Below are 14,732 nucleotides of genomic sequence, written 5' to 3' on the forward strand. Positions count from 1 at the left end.
TCGTTTTGAACCTGGATGCTTAAACCCCACCTAATTCCTATACTTTTCTGGATTTCTGCTTTGAAACTGGAAGCAGACAGTTTCCCAACTTTGTCTGGTTTTATCCATCTATACATATGAACAACCTGCTTAACTTCTCTCCATCTTTAACAGTTTGAAAAGATGGGTAATATTTAACTTACCCTCCTATTCCATGCAGTGCTGAAGATTACTGAATTTATAGTGAAGGCAAGTGGGGATGCTGGACTCAGCCTCCAGCTCAGTACTTGCTGTTCTGCTGCAGTAGGAGCAGCTCACCAGTTTCCTTTCCCTGGAGGATGCTCAGACTTCCATGGTTCAAAGAAGCCAGTGTCTAGAAGCTTTTCCTTTCATCACAAACCATATCAGCACTTCTTGTCCTCTAGTGTGCTCTGCTAGCGCCAAAGCTTAGGCTCCTTTGAGAAGGTAAATAATACTGTAGGCTTTGTGCTGGGCTGGGTGAGAGCACCACACTTGTGAGAGGATGGAGATTCCCAAGCAGGACCCAGACTAGAAGCAGAACCTATTTGATCCTGGATTTTTTAATTGCCTAGGACACAAATACTGCTATTTCACAATGAAACCATAACAGCCTACAATATAAAGCTTCATTTTCTGAGTTCAATTGGAACCAAACAGGAATCATACCCTCAACCCAAGCAACGATTCCATAACAGGTTGTGAATATAGCACGGCATTCCTTCTGCATTACATAGGGCACACGAGCTCTGTAGGTGTCTCACTGGTATAAGGAGAGGTGAATCAGGCAACTTGCAATGTTTGTGTGACTGTTGCATATACAAAAGCCTCATTAAGTCTCTCCAGTGACTGGGGGTGGATTTGTTTAGAATGGGTTTGTTTGGTTTTGTACCAAAGATGGCAAATACAGGAAATCATTAGATAACTGTGTTTTCATACTCTCCCAATCATCAGGAGCCTCTATGAGCTTTTAATTAGTGGTGCATTTTCAATAACTCTGGAGCCGTACGTGGTGCAGATTCTTTCCTGGATAACAGAGAGATAATGATGAGAATCCTGGTTTTCAATCTTTCACTAAAGGGATGGCTGATCTATTTAATCAGGCTGTAGAAATGCTGGCAGCTTGCTCGGAGTTCAGCCTCTCTCTAATTACATTGCTAGGGTTTTAGTAAATTGAAAGGGGAAACATAGGAACAAAATAATTAAAACCAAAGTGGAAGTGAATATTAAAAAGCAGGAGCTGTTTAAAATTCTTGCATCCAACTCTTTTGTGGGCATCAGTTTAAAAAGCTTCACGTCAAACCCCAACTTCCATGGACGCAGAAGCAGTAGCTCCAAACCTGTATATGCGTTTCTTCTCATGCAGAAAAAACAACCTGTCTTGGATCATTCACATACCCAAAGCGAAGCCATTTGAGAATTGGGTACTCTCGCAAGCACACTAGTGTCAAAACACACACACATCAGCATCTCCCCATGCAGATTGTCGAGGTTCAAGCAGTACCTGCACCTAGGAATTGTCCAGTCATTCTATTACAGAACCATGTTAAGGACAGAAGGTAGGGTCTGTGAGGAGTAAGTGACAGCGTGTCACTTCTATCTGCCACCGAGGAGAGGACAAGATTGACCCTAAATAACTTTTACACATGGAGGAGAGGTGAAATTCAAGCTTCATTTTCATAGATATCCACGTTCATTTTCCACTTCCTGGGAACAAGAGGCTTTTCATCACGAGAACATCATAAACTGCAGAAGAGGTTGACCTCCCTCCTGCTAAGTGACACATAGCCAGTGTTGGATTAAAGGAGACATTGCTGTTTGTTCTATCTAGAAAGCCCTTAGTCCACAGCCTAAGTGCTCTAATGCAGGAGGGAAGGGGAGGGGGAATCTCTTTGTTTTCTCTAGACCTGGTGCTGCAGTTTCCTTTTGTACTTCAAGCTCTAAGAGGATAAAATACATCAGTAAAAACCCAGTTTATATTGGGAACATAAAACCCAGGGTAACGGAAAGGGCATGAAAATAAGATTCCAGGAGGAATTCATAGCCAGAATAGGAATGCTAATACCAATTCTGTACTTCACAAGAGGCAGTTTTACGGCATTTCTTCATTACAGTGCAGCATTACCTGCTGTTTTGTCACCATGGGCAGCAGTTTGTGAAATGAAGGAATGAAGCAGGGTCCAAGAATTGGTCAGGACTTGGATGAGATACTTGCCAGGAAAACCCAGGACACTGCAGAAAAACGTTAGCAATAAAGCAAGCAATATTCTCTGAGTCAGTAGCGGGCAAACGTGGCAGCCTCGTGTACAGGACCAATTGTGCCATGAGAAGCAGCATTTTTCACCTGAGAAAATGAGATAAGAGACAAAAAGACACTGCATTTTTCATTTAAACAAGTATAGCTGCATTATGCGTTATGCAAACAGGCTAATCTGGTTGTTGGGGTGTTTTATGTGTAATTGTATTAATTCACTGTAACACGAGGCTGAAACTGGCAGATAGGAAAGGCTAGTGGCATGGTTTAAGCTCTGGAGAAGGTTTTCTACACACATTTAAGTCATTAAGGCCTATAATGATGAAAATTTGGCTTCCTCTGGTTGCAGACCATTACAGATTAGAAGACCCATACATAGATGGGATCTTAGGACTGCAGGGTAATTGGGGTTGGAAGGGACCTCAGGACATCATCTGGTCCAACCTGCTCAAAGCGGGGGTCACCTCAGAGATCCAACAAGGTTGCTCAGGGCTTTATTTAATCAGACCTTGAACACCTTCAATAGAGACCATATAGTCCCTCCGGGCAACCTGTCCAGTGCTCACCCATGATCACAATGAAAAACATTCTCACATCCCACCTAAACCTCTCATTTTCACTTGTGTTTCTCATTGTTCTACCACGTGAAGCGCCTGGCTCCATTGGCTTGGCAACCCCCTTTAGGATCATCCCCCTGCACTGGGCACCTCGAATCCTGTGTCAGTTCTGGGCCCCTTGCTCCAAGAGAGACACTGAGGTGCTGGAGCGGGGCCAGAGATGGGCAATGGAGCTGGTGCAGGGCCTGAAGCACCAGTGTGATGGGGAACAGCTGAGGGACCTGGGGGGGTTTAGTCACCTGGGGGGCTCCTTGCCAAATAGTGAGCTATCGTGTCTGAGCGGCTCTTTGCCAAATAGTGAGCTAGTGTGTCTGAGATGCTCTTTGCCAAATAGTGGGTTATCGTGTCAGAGGGGCTCTTTACCAAATAGTGAGCTGTGTTATCGGAGGGGCTCTTTGCCAAATATTGAGCTATCGTGTCTGCGGGGCTCTTTGCCAAATAGTGAGGTGTATATCTGAGAGGCTCTTTGCCAAATAGTGAGCTATCGTGTGGGAGGGGCTGTTTGGCAAATAGTGAACTAGCGTATCAGAGGGGCTCTTTGCCATATAGTGAGCTATCGTGTCTGAGCAGCTCTTTGCCAAATAGTGAGCTCTGGTACCAGAGGGGCTCTTTGCCAAATAGTGAGCTATACCATCTGACGGGAGCCCCGCCGCGCTGCCAGAATGTGATCCACAGGGCGGGCGGGGCTGACCGCGCATGCGCAACGGCGGGGGGGCGGGAGGTGGGGGGGTGCCTGTGCGGAAGCGGGGCTGACCGGCGGCAGGGGGCGCGCGCTGGTCCGGCGCATGCGCAGTGGTCACGAGCCGCGCACTGTGGGGGGGGGGAGGTGGCGCGGCGCGCGTGCGCGCGCGCGCGCGCGGGCTGGGGGGGGTGTGTGTGGGGTTGGGGGGGGAGCGAATATCGGCCTCCGTCCTGCTGCTTCGTCAGCGCCGCGCATGCGCAGGAGGCTGCTGCGGGGACCTGCGGAATAATGAGCCGCTGAGTCTGCTGCGGGGGGCAACGGGCCGGGGAAGACATGCTGCCAAATAGTGATCCGCGGCCGCTGGTGTGCTCGTAGCGGGGCTGGCCGCGGAGTGAGGCGGGCCCGGGGGGGGGCAGAGCTCGCGGCCGCCATCCCCACCCAGCGCACCTGCCTGCGCCTCGGCCTGCCGCGGGCAGCGCGTCCTCCGCCCGCAGGAGACACCCGTTGGGCCCGAGGTAGGAGCTGCGGGCAGGGGGCAGGAGCCGGGGCAGGGATCGGCCCCTTCGCTGAGGGGGAGGTGTGAGGGAGCGGGGCCCGAGGGCACGGAGGAAGGGGGAGAGGGCAGCGAAAAGTTGGTTCCGGGCTTCCCGGAGAGCCCCGGGCAGGGGGAGAGAGGTTGTGGTGGCAGGAGCTGCGTGAGGAGACACGAGTGGGAGAAAGGAAGGAAGGGAGTGGAGGAGCTGAGGTGACGAGCAGCATGGCCAAGTAAGGGGTGACAGGTTGTGGCTGTGCCACTGAGGGCTCTGAGGTTTCTCTATCAGGAGGGGACTTGGGCTCCGGGTGAATTGGATCTCGGGGTGTCTGGGATCAGGACTGGGATTTCTCAGCTGTGTCTCAGGCCTGTGGTGGTGTTTAAAGGAAATGGTGCATCATCATGCAGTATGGAAAGGCAAAAGAATTCCCTTCCCAGCTAAATGTGCCACTAACGCGACTTGATAGAGTGCTAGTACTTGCTAAAAGCATTATCTTAATCAGTGATAGATGGTGTTATAAAGCTACAATATTATTCCCATAGTATTTGTCAGCCTGCCTGTGGAACTTGGCTTTTTCTGACAGGAGTTTTTTGGGGGGTGTGTGGAAATACAGAATATAATGTGATTTGTTGTCATTTTCCTCCAGCTCAGCAGTATTAAACGTGTTTACATCTGTGACTGTAGAGCAGCATCGTGACATAATGAAAAGGGATACTATTTTTGTGATTCCCTTTATTTCCTTTGCCTTTAGAGTTCTGAGTGGTTCTGTCTGGGGTGGCTCGATATGAAACCCTATAAGATTGTGTAAAAGAGTTACACTTTTATTTATGCTTTATAAAACAGAACTCTCTGGTTATTAAAACCCCATGAATGAGTTCAGTAAACATGTAACTGGTTTGCTTCTTTTCCAGTGACGTTTTCTAACCAGATGCCAAGAGCGATTTGGTTTCTTTATGTCACTTGTTTCGTTGTGACCTGAAGAAAAAGCAGATATTTGTTTTCTTCGTGGTAGTTTGTGGTGGATGGGTATCGAGATCCAGCCCACATGATAGCAGGAGTGCTTTGCAAGCTGTCAGCCTGTCACTGTATCAGTAGAGGACAGTAATAACAACACTGTACCCACCAGAAGATTGTAGTAACTCCTATCAAATCTGATATCCGGATTTACTTGAGTATAGTTACCACTGGTATAAAACTAATCGTGTTTCCTCCCCAAAAACTCCGGGATTTGCACACAGATACACATCACGGAGGGTGTTGCAATGGGTTTTGGTGTGACACATGCTGAGCAGTATCATCACTCACTGCAAAGATCACAGTGGAGTGCTTAAAAACTATTTCCTGTGTAATGGATCTTCCAATTTGCTGATGTTTTAACATGGAGAAGGTACCAGCACTGGTGATAGTATTAACTTGGTTAGAGCTGATAAACGTTCAAAACAATTCCATTCACCAGTCTTCTCTCAGTTGGTTTCCACCGAGCCTGAGCAGGGTAGGGGGAAGTGTAGGGTTAATCTCTGAACTGCAGCTGAGCCTTTAGACAGACCCAGTGTTAGGTCTGGGCTGTGAACCCGGGTTTGTTGCCCTGTGTGATTTTTCTAGACACCAATCCAGTTTACAATAAGAGGGACTTAGCAGCTTTATTCTTGGCACACCCTTGTGTTCAGCATTTGCCTCGTGGGGCTTGCCATGCCACTGTAAACTTGAAATCATCTGCTTTCTTTCTTCCTGGGCATTATTTCTGCAAAATTGGGCATAAAAGCTGGGACAGATACCTGTGTTTTGTAGCTCAGGAGCTGTTGCTGTGTAAAGGATTGCGTTCATAGTTCCATCCCTGGAAATACCCACTGTAATTTGGGAAAATTCCTTCTCTCCTCCCCAGCTTTGGCTCGATTTTCTGCACGATCGGAGTCTTATGTAAGATCTTGCTGTATTCCTCCAGCCTCTGACTGCTGGTGTTTCCTACTCGGCACAGAGAGGAAATACGACGACAATGTGTTGCTGCTTGATTCTCAGTTGATAAGCTGCGGCTGCATTCTGCCTTGTACTTTGTTCTTGTGAGACCTCTTCAATAAAGCATGTGTCCCAAGCTCTAGAAGCACATGAGGCTACAGGAAACTAGTGTGAGATCAAAGTATTGATACCCTTGAGGAAGCCAAGAAGCTGTTGTTTTTCTGAAGCTGTATTAATATATCAGAACTTCTTTGCTTGGTTTCATGTCCCTTTACTAAACTCTGTAGAAGCATTTTGGAAGGAGTCGAGTGATTCTGGAAGTCTCTTCCTCTTTGCTGCTGTGCATAGCTGAGAAGTCAAGAAAATACAAAGCCCACGTGAAATGTAATTTGGGAGGGGGTTTGGTTGGGGTTTTTTTTTCTCCACAGTTTTAGGACTAAAATGATGCAGAACCACTGACTGTGTAGCAAATGCCTGGAAAAGACTTGGGAGCTCATTTTTATACTGTGAGTAAATTCTTTGGCTACAGGCAGGAGTTGCACCATCGTGTTCTCTGACCTTACAACTCCACAGATTTCTTTAGACATCTGCAGAGTTTATAATGTCAGGACCATGGGAGGGGTTAACTCCAACACTAAATACATAACTGGAATAAGATACTGGTTTGGCCATTGATCCAGTAGAAGGCAGTAGGATCCTGGTGACTTTAGATACGCCAGAGGAAAGAGTGTTAACATCTCCGTATTGAGATCTCAGTTCAGCTTTTCTTAGCCTGCATTGTAGGTCTTATTCCATAGGTTATGTTGTATGAGTGTGGACTTGAAAAATGGCTTTCTCTAGCAATGCAGCATGTACGTTGTGCATTTTAAATGGGGGCTGATGTAATGCTTGGGCTGTGAATCATACACAGGAGTGTTAATGCTTTTAAAAATTGATCCAACTTCTGATGACAGAAATAATTGTCTGGCAAAAAAAAGGTGCCTGTGCACACCTTGAAGAGACTCACCTCCAGCAAAAGTCAGAATATTGGTTTTAACTCTGCTATTTTTAAAGCCTTTTAAATATTGAGGCATCTCCTAAGTTCAGTAAGATTGTTTCTGAAAACATGCTGGGAAATTTAACTCTCGACACTTAAATTTTGTCCCTATTCAGAAGCATTTCGTGTCAGATCATGTGTAAACTCACAGGCTCTAGGTGGTCATGAGGATACTTAAATTGCTGCCTGATAGTTTAAGGTTCTCTTAGTTTGGAGTCGACATTGAGTTTGTGATGGTACAGTTGGAGCACGTGTGATCTCAGACATGCCAGTGGCATCTCCACAGCATCCATCTGATATGTGATGCTTAGAAATGGAAACTCTTCTGATAGCAAACAGAACTTAAAGAATTACATGCGTTTTGAACTATGAATGTGCAAGAATGGCCCTTGTAGAGGTTCACATAATGATTTGTGGGATTTAAACAGCGACATGTAGTTGTTCAGGTTGGTTTGATTTCCTCCTTTCTGTTAAGTCTAAGTCCTCATCTTTACCAGTAAACAGCTTTCTCCCAAATGAGTCTAACACATGGAGATCTCTGTTTGGGCTGCGACAAGAACTGATATTAAGCAAAATTGCATGGGCAGAGAAGATGGTCTGAAAAAACCTGACTGATCTTGGAGCCAAACAAGAAGTTTGCTGCTGGAACTTGATCAGATGGAGAAGTCATTTCACTTCAGAACGTGTGTATTTTTGAAGTGGGGCTTTAGTTACTGTTCTGCCCACATTCTGTGCTCATCACTGCAGAAATGTGTTCATAAATCACATCATAACTGTAAGTAGCAACTTTTCTCAAAGAGCACTCATGTACTAGGAGGACACTTCCCAAGATGAAGTTTTATTTCTTCTGTTTGGATTGGGAAGCTACTGAGGCCTCAAGTTATCTTCACTTCAAAAGAAATCCTTTTTAATTTGAATTTTTCATTTCAAATGGTGGATTTGCCTTTAGTGTCTGAAAGAGAAGCTCAGCTGACAGCCCTGGGTTTAGAGCCATGCTCATAGCAGGGAGACTGGAGTGCAGGTGGAGACACGCCGACCAAGTCCTCTGGAGCTGCTGGATAGCAATGCAGAGAGGCTGCCTGGCTGCCTCCCAAGTGCTGCTGCATAAGAGGCTAGAACAGATGCTGACTGCAAAGTTGTCAGTTGACATGGCTAGAATCATGCTTCCATCTGTGGGGACTGGCACAGAATGTTGCAGATCCCCAAAATTCCATTAGCTTACGGTGAAGACATCATACAGCATCTCCTCGGCTGCATGGAAGGCAGGCTCTTGTAGGCTGGGTATCCTGCCCTCATAGAGCTGCCTTTGTCATTTCAAAATCCTATTCAATGGCACCACTATATTGGTGCCTTCATCTCCTTCAGCTGCTTTTTTTTGTGTAGAAGTTTGCAACCTCAACAAGTTGTGCTTGAAAACCACATGTATCAGTTTGCTGAATTTCTTAGAAGCACTTGTGGGCACTAAATGAAATTCGGAGAACGGTTACTTCACTCCTGCGTTTGAGAGAGACAAATTGCTTGAGATTTCCTGTTGGCTTGTGGGGGTTTTTGTTCATATTTGTTCCCCAAAGAGAAGAACAGTGTGTCAGTGGAGGTGCTTGAGACTAGAATGTCAGAATATTGCCCATCACATGTTGTGTTCTGCCTCACTGCCCTCTGCTCTCTAGCAAGTGAAATGACTGGCATTTAAATTTGATATAATACAGTAATACAGCGAGTGCCAGAACAAGCATTACAGTAGATCATATTCAGCGATATCCTGGGAATATTCTGCAGTATCCTTGCTTTAGGTTGGTGCCAGCCTTAACCCAACCTGCAAGTGTGGTAAAAGTCCCAGTGTTAGAAAGATTTATAACTTCTGTGATTTCGAGTTGCTTCTTGGCTAGCAGATAATCAGTATTCCTCCTTAGATGATATTGCCCCTTAGCTTATTGAGTTTTACTATTGATGGGGAAAATAGGAGGAAGACTTCTTAAAGTGGTTTTATAAGTAGAGAAGGGGGAAGAAGAAGAAAACAAAAGCAACAAGAGCTGGTTTCTTCTTTGAGGTTGGCCATGGTTTATGGAGGTGGCTTGTTGATGTGAGAAGGGAAAAGAATGTAGGGATCTTCTGGGGATTGCTTTTCATGTACTTTTACATTTCCCTCTGTTTTCTAAAGATTCAGTAAGTGGCTTATGCCAACAGGAGCTTAGAATGTGTAATTAAAACTCAAAGTCAGCAAATCAGTTCCCTGTGTTCAGGATACTTCCTTTGAGATTTTATTCCCTTCGAACACAAGTTCCAACATCAGTGCTGAAAGCAGTGGCAAGAATGCAGTTTGCTGCCCTGCTTCCAGTGTCCCTAATACACCCAGACAGAGAGTAATGCCTCTGGCCCAGGCTTTTCTCCTGTTAACTAATAGTACAGAATCTCTAATCTACCAAAAGTTGTCTTATAATTTGATAATCTTGGTCTTGGATGCTGAAGATACTCAAATATGGGTGTAGGTAAATGCCATAATTGTTCTTTTCAGAGAGTCATTTACGGTAAAATGTGGTTTCTTGGGTGTTAATATCAGATTAGTAAGATTGTGTTAATAACACCAGCACACCTTCTTGAAGTTGGTGTGATATGTTGTATAGAAAACACAGCTGGTGATTGAGAAGAATACAGATGGGCTGGGAATGGAACTTGTTTGGAATTTGACCCCCATCTCCTTCCTCTCCTTATTCCTTCTCATGTTGATGTCTGATAAGGATTCGGAGAGTGGTTTTATTTGAGAGCCATACAACCTTTCCATTTAGCAGGTTAAAATAATTCTCAGAACCATTTTGAAGGCATGCTGCAATTGCAAAGAGGTGGAAGGATGCCGTAGTTTGATGTCTGGCTTTGGCCACACGTTATAATCCCTAAATGGATTATTTGAAAGCCTAATTCCCAGAAGAACAATGGCAGAAAGTGTGTTTCAGCTCAAGTTGGGTTTGATGATCTCTTAGAAATATTAAGGCAAGATGGCAGCTGGAAAATGTGATGTGAGGACTACCAGATGTTTGAATTAGTGGGAAGTTCATCTAAATAAAGGGCTCCAGAGGGGATTATAGTCTGAGTGGTTTGCTGGAGGTCAGCTCTGCAATCCCATTTGGGTGCTTTAGAGGGGTTTGGTACCAGGTCTCACCACAGTAGGCTGAAAAATGCTTGTTCCCTCATTAGACATCAAACCACTTTGGCACTTTCATCCCGTTGTTTTCAGCTCCCCAGGAATCTGTTGGGATTTTAGAGGTGTTTCTCTTACAAGAGAAGAACAAGCTGCAGAGCGGAGGAAAACCCCGCTGCTGCCAACCTGTGTTTGGGCAGAGGCTGCCCCGGGACCTTGGGAAGTTCTTTGGGGAAGAGCAGTTTTCATGGCGTTACCTTTTCATTACATGCTAGGAAAGTGCACATGGTTTACTTGCCTCCAGAAATCTGCTAGAACGGCAACTGAGCTACTTGACAAGTGACAGGTAACAATTTCCCCTACAAGCAGGAACTGGAGCTGTAGAATACTTCGTAGGATTTGCCTGTGAGGGAGAATCTGAAATGAAAGAGTTCACAGGCAATAACAAACCCCTTCTCTTCAAAAATAAGCTCGGGTTCCTTATTGAAGACAGGAGTCTGCTCAGGCTCATTGTTTCTGTGCTGTGTTCAAGTAACGTTTTTCCTTGTGAGAGGAAAGAAATGAGCAGGAATGGATGGGCAGGAACAAAGAGCAAAGAGGTGAAAAGGAGCATTTGGAGAGAAAGAAAGGAGAGCTTGATTTCCTTTGAACATGTTTCTGATCTGAGTTATCAAATTAGGAGGAAGATTAACTTCTGAGGAAAAAGAGTCTTGAGATTTAAGCTTTAAGCATCTCAGGATGTACCTCAAGAGGATTAAATATAGAAGTAGAAAGAGTTAAAGAAGAGGCAAAGCAAACATGTGGTGACCAAAACACAGCAGTGTCTCTAAAACTACAAATCTAGTTTGCTTTTAAGAGTTTGATTACTTTTTATATTTACTGGTGTGGGTGTAATTCTAATATCCTTTGGGTTATTTCTAGTTAGGGTTGGATGTGATTTAAAGGGGCACAGGCTTCTACATCTGTTCAAACACCAGCATGAAGCAGTATTAGAAGGTCAAAAATCCCACTTAAGGACTGAAGAGCCCGAATTCTCAGTGGAGGTTTTGTTTATAAAAGCAGAAAGTTATTTAGAGGAATTTTGGCTGCTTCTTCCCACCAACTTCCTCTCTCTTTCCTTGGGTTAGTTTTAGCTTTTGCTATTTTATCTGATGATATTTGGGGAGGAGGATGTGCTACAGCTAAAAACTGGTGTTCCTGTTCTTCCACAATCTATGTCAAACGTGCAGTTCTCCTCACAGTGCTGCTGTTCTGCTGACTCTTGTCCCAGCCCTTCATAGTTTGTACAAATTATTATTTTTGGAGGTGACTAAACCTATTTTTAATTTATTATTTTTTCTCCTTGTTTTATAACTGGAGAATTGGCTTAGGAGGAAAACCAAAACCATTCCAAGAATGGAAAATCATAGAATGGTTTGGGTTGGAAAGGACTTTAAGATCATCCAGTTCCAGCCCCCTGCCACGGGCAGGGACACCTTCCACTAGAGCAGGTTGCTCCAAGCCCCTGTGTCCAACCTGGCCTTGAACACTGCCAGGGATGGGGCAGCCACAGCTTCTCTGGGCACCCTGTGCCAGCGCCTCAGCACCCTCACAGGGAACAACTTCTGCCTTATACCCAACCTGAACTTCCCCAGTTTCAGTTTGAACCCATCACCCCTTGTCCTATCGCTCCAGTCCCTGATGAAGGTCCCTCTCCAGCATCCTTGTAGCCCCCTTCAGACACTGGGAGCTGCTCTGAGGTCTCCACGCAGCTTCTCTTCTCCAGGCTCAACAGCCCCAATGTTCTCAGCCTGTCTCCATGCGGGAGGTGCTCCAGCCCCTGATCATCCTCGTGGCCTCCTCTGGCCTTGCTCCAACAGCTCCATGTCCTCCTTATATTGAGGACACCAGAAGTGCACACAGCACTCCATTTGAAGGTGGAACAGGACATGGCAGGTTCTAAGGCACACTTGTAAGGATATATTTCAGTGACCTTTTACTTCCCCTGTTCCTGTGCTTGCTGAGCAAAGCAAGAGGCAAGTTTTTCCTTACTGCTAACTTTTGCCAAGGACAGTGCTGGATATTACCTGTTTATTCCCACTATGGTTTGCTACAGCAGTAAAGGTACCAATGATGGCATTTGATGGTCAATTGTCATATTGAGCTGGGGGTACGCTGGAGTTTAACATCTCTTTTTACCTGTATTTCACTGCCTCACAAAGCATCTGTAGAAAGCTCTGATGTACCAGAGTGAGAGTCTTTTCCAAATAACAGAGAACTCTTTCAAATCTCCAACCTTTGGGCCATTTGAAAAGCATAACTGGCATGTAGCAATTCTATTAGCACGCTGTCATAACTTTTATTACCACCTGCCTAGCCAAGCCATCTGGGAGGACAGGATATGAGAAATAGAAGTGACAGTTACTCAGAGGACATTATTTAGTCCTGTGTATCTCAAGCTCCTACAGTCGTCTTGCCTTTTACACCACAGAAGCTTTCTAGAGCTTCTTTGCATCTCTAAGCTTAAAATCCTGTCAAAATACAGAAAGTAGCTGTTAAAGTTCCAGTTTGGCCATCACCCGATTATCTGTTTCCTTCCCCAGTTCCTGATGGCTGCAGCCTCCTGGAGAGCAGCTCCTTGGGAGACTGGTGAAACACAGGAATCTGGGATTAACTTCTGCCCTCCACCCAGGAAACCCTTCAGCTTCTCAGGCTGTTCCAGCAGGCTTGATGAATGTGCCATTGTAACATACAAAGTTGTTGTTGTCTCCTCTTTCCCTCCTCATTAATCCTTCATTTTCGTGCCATAAAGGGGAAGTGTTACCACTAAATTTCCCAATTTGTCTTCAAGAAGGCCCCGCTGGAGTCTTTCAACTGCGTAATTACGCAGAAGTGTTAAACCACTTCTCTAATCTGTGTGTAGAGACATTTAATTGCGTTGGTTTACTTGGAAGTAGAAGTTCTTCCTCTAGAAGAATGCTTAGTATTGATAAATACCTTATGTGGGAGTTGGTTCTGGGTAAGAACAGCGTTGTGACCTCACAGGCACTGGGAAGATGCTGCTTGGGCACCGACTCTCCAGACAGTCCTCACCAGGAGCTTTAGGGTGTCTCCCAGTGATGGACTCTGCCCAACACCCTTGTTGGGAAGAAGACCAAGTAGGTGCTTGTGGCTTGAGGTTTAATTAACTGCGTCCAGCTCTGGGGCATCAGCACAAGAGGGACGTGGAGCTGTTGAAGCGAGGCCAGAGGAGGCCCCGGAGCTGCTGCGAGGGCTGGAGCAGCTCTGCTCTGGAGCCAGGCTGAGAGAGCTGGGCTGGGGCAGCCTGGAGAAGAGAAGACTCCTGAAGGGGACACCTTAGAGCAGCTCCAGGGCCTAAAGGGGCTCCAGGAAACCTGGAGAGGGGCTTTGGACAAGGGCCTGGAGGGACAGGACAAGGGGAATGGCTTTAACCTGCCAGAGGGGAGACTGAGATGAGATAGTATTAAAAACTAAAAGGACTGAAACTACTTACAGTTTTAACGACGTTCAAAACCTAATTTCACTTCATTCATTGTTCTTTCTTCTGGTCAAACCCTTTAGGCTCAGCACCTTGTTGCTCAGGTTGCTGTCAGTGAGGAGTGAGCTTAAGGAACTTCATCCTTTCCCTGGCTGCTTGTTCTCCTCTCGTGAGTGTGTGTCCTGGTTGTTTGTGGCTGTGCTATAAAACAGATCACTGGAATAATAGAGATTAAAAATAGCTGTGAACAGAACAATGGAACAGCCTGGGGGGAGTCGAGCAGTGCTTCTGTGAACCCCAAGGGGAAGGAAAAAGCTTGGGTCTCTGCTGTCCATGGGGTACAACCAGCAAAAAGGCAGCATTCCCCCAGCCATGGAGAGGAGGAAGTGAGTTTTGCTGCTTGTGCTGGAATTCCAGGTTTTATCTGTCCCAGAAAGACCCTGGAGACGCTTCACTGTGTCTGGAGACAATGAAGCAATGATGGTCTTGGAGGCAAGACTGAACGTTGCCCGTGGAAGGGCAGTTCGCTGAGTATTCAGAAGTAGTGTCTGCCAAGTTTGGCTTCATTTGAATGACACAGAGTGGTAGAACTGACTTTCTTTAGAAGAATTGGGGTAATTTTAAGTTTCAAGTAATAAAACCTGCAGCAAGTGCCTCAAGTGCAGATTGATGTCCCTGTCTTTTGATCCCCCTCATTCCACCTGCAAACGCAGGAAGTTTGGGAAGCAGTTTGATGGGAGAGCTCTCCATTTCCATCAGGGCTGGGCCTCTGCACTTCACATGTTACCCACTTGCTGTTTGCCCCTGAGCTTTGCTCCAGGAAATACCTTTCCCTCTGCAGGGTGCACCACTTCTTTGGAACCTCCCGATAGCCAGTGTCTCTTCTTCAGCATTGCCATGAGCTCACTTATGCTCTTGCAAAGGAAATGCAGCCTAATAACCCCCCCTTTTGGTTTTTACAGTTAGCTAATGCCTGTGTACTGCTATTTCCAGGTGCTTTGGGAAGAGGCATAGAACCCAAACCCGGCCATAGACTGGTGTGAGCTTTG

At 45.8% G+C, this 14,732-nt stretch overlaps 1 protein-coding gene and 1 long non-coding RNA gene across 3 annotated transcripts in view; one reads left to right on the forward strand and one right to left on the reverse strand.

Annotated features, from left to right (window-relative positions):
• The window catches only part of LOC115617752, a 16,037-nt gene extending 11,261 nt beyond the window's left edge, over nucleotides 1-4,776 (reverse strand). Inside the window, exons 1-2 of the long non-coding RNA XR_003994656.1 lie at nucleotides 4,695-4,776; nucleotides 123-128 (exon numbers count right to left, since the gene is read on the reverse strand). This is a non-coding gene — a long non-coding RNA (uncharacterized LOC115617752). The remainder of the gene's footprint in view (nucleotides 1-122; nucleotides 129-4,694) is intronic.
• The window catches only part of SPOP (speckle type BTB/POZ protein), a 25,751-nt gene continuing 14,834 nt past the window's right edge, over nucleotides 3,816-14,732 (forward strand). The window contains exon 1 of one of the 2 annotated variants that reach the window (XM_030508606.1): nucleotides 3,816-4,065. The gene's annotated coding sequence lies outside the window, so the exon portion shown is untranslated. The remainder of the gene's footprint in view (nucleotides 4,066-14,732) is intronic. The other variant, XM_030508608.1, reaches the window with a different exon arrangement.

Source organism: Strigops habroptila, chromosome 19, assembly GCF_004027225.2.
Source record: "Strigops habroptila isolate Jane chromosome 19, bStrHab1.2.pri, whole genome shotgun sequence".
NCBI lineage: Eukaryota > Metazoa > Chordata > Aves > Psittaciformes > Psittacidae > Strigops > Strigops habroptila.